Genomic DNA, 9,003 nt, shown 5'->3' on the forward strand with positions numbered 1-9,003 from the left:
ATGTGGCTTTCTAAATGCCTTGGATAGTGAGGGGTAAAGTAAAATAGCAACTCCTTGTAACTGGTATTGAAGTTACTTTTATTATTTTTCCATTGTTTCAATTTTATTTATTAACTGACTTTCACTAAAATGTCACATTTAGCAAGCGAAACCAACATGATGTCCATTTATTTTTTAATTTCTGATTTATAGCCACTTAATATGCTGCTGTGACCTGCCGGATGTCCTGGTGCTTTACTACCGTCTTGGACAACACATGTTCTCCAATAAGCTATTCTTTCTGAGCTCCACCCATTTTCTAAAGCCTTATAAAATTGTTGTGCTGAATCTGTGCCACAAGCATTTGATGGTAATATGTGTAGCAGGAAACGTGCAAAGCATGCTGGTTTTGATCTCTACTGCTCCTCTTATCTCGGACACCTACCTCTTGCTATTCTCTCTGTCTCCAGTTACAAATATATAATCTAGCTAACAAATGATGACACATGGTCCATCGTGTGTGTATGAGTGTGCTGGTGGGCCCTACACAGCTTTCTTACCCCTTACCCTGTCTCACCCCATTCCCTGTCAAACTCCATTCCTTGTCTCACCCCTTACGCGGTCTCAACACATTCCCTATCTCACCCAATACTGTGTCTCACCCTATCCCCTATCTCATCCCATACCCTGTCTCACCCTATCCCCAGTCTCCCCTATACCCTGTCCCACCCCATACACTGTCTAACCTCCTTTTCCAGGTAAGTCAGGTCTCCTTAAACATTCGCTGTATTACATTCCAATAATACCTCTGATAATGCATTCAAAAACTCTAGTACTTCTTCAGTGAAGCAGTACTTTATAACATCTGACCTGAATGTGGGCCCATCCAACTGCTAGCTATGACTGTTCAGTTTCCTTTCATCCCTTATTATGAGATCTGTTCCCCACTTACCCTCTGCCTATGTGGTGAACATGTGTCGTGCCCACTCCCCCACCTCTGGCTTGTCTCCTCCATTAATTAGTTCATAAAATAGACCAAAAAACAATATTATGGCTGACCTAAACATTGACAAGCAGCATAGAAACTCAGCCACCCCCACAAATCCAATAAACCTATTTGGCTTCTCACGACTAATCAATGTCACAACAAGAACTAATAATACTACTAACAGGCAGTCCATATTCATCTAGACTCTTACAAGTAGGATGCATACAATAAACTCCTCTGGGTGCATTATGACTACCTCCCAGCATATTAACTTACATATCACCATATTACAAATATAGAAACCAGTAATGTATGATCACATGAATAATTTAACCCAATTTAACACAGACCATTTTGTCTTACCCTTGCACCATTATACCTGGAACCCCTACCTTTAGCTGAGACACATTTCAATGAAACATTCCTAAATCTACTAAACAAACAGACCCCGCTCAGAACCAAGGAGTTAAATCAAACATAGCATCATAGCTGACGAGAAATTATAAAATCTCTGCTACAAAGAGACAAAGCCTGAAAATTATGGCCAACAAACAAACAAAAACAACTTATCAAACTTTAAGGCATCTTAGAAACCTTACCAAATAGCATATGAGAAACTATAATATATCTTCTACACTAACCATCAGTAAAAATATCACAATAGTCCCAAACAATTTTGGACATCCATAAAAATAGTCCAACCTGGCCAATCCACATCTCCCTCTCCCTCAGCTAATAGCATAGACAATATTGGTACCCAGTTTAACTCCCACTTTATCAATAATATTTTCCCTTATCAAAGATAATCTCGACAACAACAGAGTATATTTTAAATTTCAACATGTACCTACATCCACTGATAGAAAACAAAATATCTGCTTAACAATTCTAGTATCCAAGGACCTACCAAATTAATATTTCAGGCTAGCAGCTGATGCTCTGCCTTTCCCTGTGTCTATTTTAATTAACTGATCTATAAAAGTAAACCTCATCCCTGACATTTGGGGAAATATTTTATTATACATTTACATAAAGGTTGCAACTCTATGGTCTTTTCTAATTAAAGGCACATTATGATTCTGTCGCCTCTATCCAAAATTCTGAAAACATTATCCATTCCCAGCTCCTCAAATACTTAATTGACAACAATTTCCACTCCAAAACCCAACACAGTATTCGACCAAATCATTTTTAAACACCTATATTGAATTATCACTTGTGAGATAGGCAAACTTACATTTATACAAAAGTTATCAAACCATATTAAAATGTTCACAGTTTCAAACAGTATACATCACATATACTGTTCTATAACATATAATCAAAGCGACATGCCATTGTTCAGTTTCACCCTTCTTTTAAACCTCATTCTTCCTCCAAAACATTTTTCTGCATGCATTGTTCCCAGAATTTCTATTTTCTATGTAATTTATTCCAACCCATTTCTAAAAATCCTTTCCCCTGTTCTTTTTTCTCTGTTACAATATTCATTACTTCATGGATAGTTGGTTTAGATTTTGATAGCATTTGACCAAATCATAGTACTACAGCTGTCCTCCTCAGTATCATCAACACCATAAATCAAAACCAAAATGGTGGAAATGTATTATCCTCCGTCGTCCTTAACCTATCCAAAGCCATCAGCACTGTCTCTCAACATAAACCTCACACACAACTCTCTTACCTTGGATTCAGTCAGCAAACACTACATTGGTTCCACAGCTGTCTAACAGACAACAAGCTGCAAAAGGGAAAATGACTTCTCACCCTTCCTTCCACTCCCACAAGGTCGATACTAGTTCCTCTCCTATTTAATAATTTCATAAGCAAACTTCACACAGCTGCCTGGCAGGACAAAAATAGTTCGATATGCAGATGATTCCCCACTTATCTACTCAGCCCCAACATTAGAAATCCTCCAAAAAATATTACTCAACTTTTCCTCTTTTTTTTTCAGTCCCGGCTCACTAACTCCCCCTTTTCCTAAACCCAAATAAAATCAAACTACTGCTCTTCACCCCAAGGCACTTTTGTGAATGTAAACACACATTCCACATCCTCTCACGGAATAACACTAAAATCCAAACCGTAGCACAGAGCAAACTACTAGGGGTCCTAATCAACAACAATCTCAAATTGTCTGTTGCCTCCTTTTTCCTTTCTTTCCTTTCCACGTACTAGTCAAGCTCTCCTTCCATTTCCCACTTGTCTAAACTCTCATACATCTCTCCATTTGCTTTACATATATTTCCTCTAACATCTATGCAGCTTTTTCTTTTTTTCTGTAATAAAGTATCTTATGTTTTGCAACTTTGTATTTTTCCATCAACATTTAAGTACTTATATCCATTCACTGTTATTTTTCAAACTGTGCATATTCTCCAAAGTACAAATAACTGTTGTTACTACTATTTTGTGCCTCTTTTTTGCAATTTAACACTAACTGTATGGACTGCATGTAAGTATTTCTCTTGTAACTTTATTTCTCACCTGTATGTCAAAAATAAAAACATCTGTGGAGCTTTTCTCCATGGGTCAGTGCTGCAACAAAAACAAATAAATAAAGTTCAGGTTGTGAAGATTTTCTTCAAAGGCCAGTGCTTTCATTCTTTTGACCTCTTTATCATCCTTTTTGCCATATTAGTCTCTGAGCTGTGAAGGATACACATTACAACATAGTGGTAATTTTGCCCATGTTAAATTCAATGTATATTCTTCCGACTAAGCACACTTCAAAACCTTATAAAACAGTTACAACGATAAATAATGATAATATTAATAACATACAAAGTAAAACAATCATCTGCAGTGGTGCAGCGGTAGCGTTGTTGCCTCACAGCAAGAGGTTCTCCCGTTCGATTCTCGACTGGAGTGCAGGGAGTGCCTTCTTTGTGGAGTCTGCATGTTCTCCCCGCGGTTGTGTGGGCGTTCGAAAGACATGTAAATGGGTGTGCCTTCATTGAAGGTTGAACATCGAGCTGGCACCTCGGCATTCGTGAAAAATCTACTGCCAATCATTAGCGGACTGGAGTTCCGCTGTGGCGACCCCTATCAGGGAAAAGCCGAAAGACAACAACAACAAAGTAAAACAGGATAGAAAACAAAAACAAGCTTTGCAAATGAGACTTATTACCAGCTGCTCTGAATCCCAAGCCTTATTAAATAAAGAAATCTTTAAGTACCTGCTAAAGCAGCAAACAGAAAGGCTTGACCATAGCTTTTAAGGCAATACATTTCACAGCACTCCAAAAGGAAAAGCAATCAAACATTTTCAGCAAATCCTAACAATAAATAATAGCCCCTTATATACCGACTAAAGGGTACAGACAGATCTGCAGGGGACCAGGAACTCGTTAATGCCTGGTCCCTGAATCAGTAAAATGTACAGCTATGCAAATATATTATACTGAAGTCATTAATGAACCAGGAGTTATTTTATTTATTTATTTTATTTTATTTACATTTGTTTACTGGGCTAATCTGACTTCCCTTTTTAGGGGAGGCCTGATGAAAATAAACTCCATACAAAGTTTATATTGTCAGACAATCCCTATGCAGAATTGTATACTGGTTAAGTTATCTAAGATGCATATCAGGAAACCCGAAGAAAAAGCTATTGCAGTAGTTAACCCAGAGGATGTCAGTGTCTGTGGAAAACACTTGCAATATACTGTGATGTAAACAATGCTCCATTCGGGTTATATTTCTCATATACAAATATAAAGTTTAACAACCACTAACACTGGTCCTTGGATATGAGTCATTCAATTCTGTACCTTAAAAACATCAGCTCTAGCTTGTTTCCTGTAGAAATAACAGTAAACAGGAAAGTGAAGGCAAGAAAATAAGTCACATGCAGAGTTATCCTTCCCGTCTGTGAAGACAGATAGAGATGGATGAAGGCTGCCAGCCTAGTCAAATAGAATTTGGTACATAATTCTATCATTTGTAAATACTGTGAAATGCTGAAATGCAGGCTTCCTTCTTAAATGAAAGAATATGCTGTGAAATGTCGAACTTAAAACAATGTGGCAATATTGCCCTCTGCTGTAAAGAAAGCTGTCAAGCATTTCATGTTGGTCCTTTGAAATTAAAATTATTTCATCACTGCCTTTGATGTTTACAATTCGGCTCTGGCCAGGCTAGATGAAGGTTTCCTGTTTATTGTTTTAAGGCTAAAGTTAATGACCAGAATTTACATGTGGAATGCCCTTTATTGCTCTGGTTTCTGCCTAAGTGTAAAAGAATGTAAATGCAGTTTCTGTCAGCTTGGGAACACCAGGTAAGTGTGAAATGATGTAATGTTTTATCAGAACTGCAGTTTCACTTTAAACAAAGAGAGCCAGAAGGCATTGAGCATTTTTGTCTTGATCATCTAACTCATCAGCACTCTGCTTGTTGTCTTATGTAAGCTATCTTAGACTTGTGTTTTCTTTTAGATTAGCTAGGAACTATAAAGATTAGACTAAGTGTTTTTCTGTGATGTCAGAACTGTACTACTGATTTAAGTATTTCTGTGTGATCTCTGAACTTCTTTTGACTAGCACTGTGTAGTAGAAAGTATTGTCTTGTGGTTTTAATTATTTATTATTAAATATTTTAAAGCCTTTTAATTGTGTCTGGTTTGTGTAGAGATAATTTAAGCTCTAGAGTACATTGCATATTTATAGAGTTTATTGTCCAAGTCACTCCAAATAAGCTTTGACTGATTAGTCACACTTACCAATTGGATAATAATAATGCCCAGTAATAATTGGACACCCTTTTAAGGGCCTTTGAGTAGCTGATAAATATTAGCTGGGTGGTGGCAAGTGGTACTACCGTATATTCTGGAAAAAGGGGCATAGCTGGAAAACATGTGCCAGCCTTCCCCAGAAGTGTCTGTGTGGCTGTGTAAACTCTTATCTCAAAGTGTGTGTGTGTGTGTGTGTGTCAGCTACTTGGGCAGGGACACGAAGCACTGGTTGGTCAGAGAGGGTGCTGAAGATTTTAGCTTGCCCAGCTATGCTGAGATCTGAACCCTGTATCTGTGCCAGTGGGGAGTCTTATTGGGGACCTGGAGAGCAAGGGAGTGACCAGCCCCAGACTGACTGTGATTTCTGTGTACTTTGAAGGGGAAATTGCATTTTACTGTGTGTATTTGTTATCCTTTCCTCATATATGAGACACCCTTTCTGGTGTTGGTGGTGAGGAGTGAGGCTGCTTGATTGCTGGGCCAGGGTACGGGCGTCATACCGTCCTTAAGGGGTTATTTCAGTAGGATTTCCTGAATCCAGCTGTCAGTGAGTTTTGGACAATTTTGAAGTTATAAAAGAGCAATCACTTTTTCTAGACAGATGGAAAGATACAGATGGCTGTTATCAGTATAGCTGAGATTTCTCACTTTACTCCACTGTGTGGGATCTTTCAATGGTAGCATACACCCTGCAAACAGTGGTCCAAAAATGGAACCTTGGGGAACTCATTCCAAATGGTGTTCTCTTCCAGAGAATGACCATAAATGTTTAAATGGATCCCATGGTCCTCAGTATTGAACATTGCCAAGAGATCAGGTAGGGAAGGACAGAATTATTACATTACTCCCTAATTAAATTATAATTATTACATTATTCCCTTACCACAGTGAGCTCATTCTATATCTTAACAAGCTATCTCTGTGTTGTGGCATAACCTTGAAGCCAACCAATACAAGTCATAAAAGCCACTGGATTTTTTTTAAAGACTGGAGCTGCATGTATGTACATATTTGTCTCTGCCTCCTTGCTGACAAATGGTAGGTAAGAGAGTGGATAATAATTCTTATTATCTGGGTCCAGGAGTGATGATTTCTTCAGAATATGGCTCACTAAGAAATTTTATAAAGTAGGTGAAAAAATCTACAAAGTCAGAAAGGATGCCATTGTGTGGAAAATTACTAGATGTAAGACTTACATATCCTTGTTTATGTCCAGTCACAAAAATTAAACGCAATGTGAGCTTTAGAAATTGAGGTATGCTTACTCTCAGATCTGCCTTTTTATGCCTGTCCAAAGGCGGACAGCATCTTCTCACAACCTAGGTAAGTAGAAGTCTACTAGTGGTCTACATGGTGAAAGGCCAGCATGGACAGAGGGTCTGCTGTCATCTAGAAGAGGAAGTCACAGGAGGGGAGCTGCAGCAGATGCTTGGGAGGACAGTGTGAGACCCTTTGTGAGACCCTTTTTTCTTTGTTCCATTTACAAACTATGACACAGTAATTGGTCAGACAAAACACCACATAAGTATTCTAGTCATAAGCATTCATTGTACTGTTACAACACCAAAAGTTAGTAGTTCGACTTTTAATTCATAACCACAACCCCAACATTTTGTAGATCAGCTCAGGAATCCCCTGCCAAGGAATGAAGACAATCCTGGGTGGATAGGAATTTAGTAGTTATTTGTTGAAACAAGAAATCGGGTAAATGTCTGTTTTCATTTTAGATCTCAATAAATACTACAAACTACAGTTCTAACATTTAACTGGATTCTCACCCTGAACATCAGGAAGTATGTTTCTGACAAGGTCCACTTTATTCCTGCTTTGAGGGTTCTGACCATCTGTTATCTGCTCCTTTCCTAGATTAATCAATTGCCTCCTGCTTTTCATAGCCTCAGCAGAGCTGGACTTCTTTTTATGGCCAGTCTCAGTCATAATTCCTATAAGCTTTCTGTGCATCATTCCTTAACTGAGCTACACATATTTTTAATTTCATTGAGCTTTACTGAATCTTTCACCTGATTACTGACTATTTAAGCAACAAGTAAACTTTTACAGTTTAACTGTCTGCACTGCCCACCCACCCCCCATAATAACAGATTATTCCGTTGTTTATACTGTTTCTCTTCTTGTTTATGGTAATTTCTCTTTCCAACCTTCTTTCCTTTGTCAGTTCACCTTAATTGTCCCATTAATAATCTCATTTATGTTTGTTTTGTATTTACTGTCAGCCTTCAGCAAGTTCTTTTAGTAGTATAACTTTCATTTATTCTTAAGGGACAGTTTCGGCCTGCTTTTAGAGAGTTACATTTGTTCTGGTATTGTTTTAAACATCTGCCTTTTATTACTTTTTCTTGTACTAATCTGTGTTAAAGATTTGAGCTTTCTGCACATGCAGAGAAAACAGAATTCATCAGTCTGCTCCATATGGTGCTGATTCTAGTCCACATGTAATTTCCATAAAATTTGGAAATCCACTACTACACTCCCCATAGCTAACACCTTGAATTCATCAACCTCAGACCAGTGCCAATCTATCTTGATGATCTCATTGTTTCCATATTTCTTGAAAAAGCAATACCAGCCAAGCTAACAAAATAATTTACTCTGCCAGGGCCTAGAGTTTCAGAATGTTCCAGAGCACTGCTTCTGCCCTCCTCACTTTCAGACATTGCATTTAAAGAAACACTCAACAATGTTATCTCAAAGGCACCATTGCTTAGGTGGTCTAATGAAAGTCTTTCATACCACATCCCTAGAAAAGATCCTTCAAATCATATCATCCTTTGTACTCAGTAAGGCATCCATGTTATGATTCCCATAGAATGTTCTAGGCCAGCTGGTATGAGTTCTCTTTGTAGCAAGCATGTCCCTCCCCATGCCAATATGCACAATCCTAGTTACTCTAGTGTTTATAACAATATTCACAATATACTCTTAACAGAAAATGTGGTCTTTATACTGATAACCTAGTGTTTTGGTCTGCTAGCAACAAATGACCTATCACATAACATTGATGACCTTTACAAGTGGCTAAACACACTGGGAATCACTTTAAGTATGGTAAAAACAAATAAAGTAGAGATTCGATTATCCAAACTAATTGGGACCTAGAGTAGTTTGGAAAATCAAACTGTTCGGATAATCAAATGTAACCGAAATGGATAAAAAACTTCTAAAAATGTTTTTGCTTAACATTAAACAAGAGAAATAAAAAAAATATTGTAAGTACAAAACGGTACAGTAAATTATTGTAGTACAAGCTCAAAAAACACTCACAAGCGAATACATATAACAT

This window comes from Protopterus annectens, chromosome 10.part0 (assembly GCF_019279795.1).
Source record: "Protopterus annectens isolate FY-2018-M chromosome 10.part0, PAN1.0, whole genome shotgun sequence".
NCBI classification, from domain to species: domain Eukaryota; kingdom Metazoa; phylum Chordata; order Ceratodontiformes; family Protopteridae; genus Protopterus; species Protopterus annectens.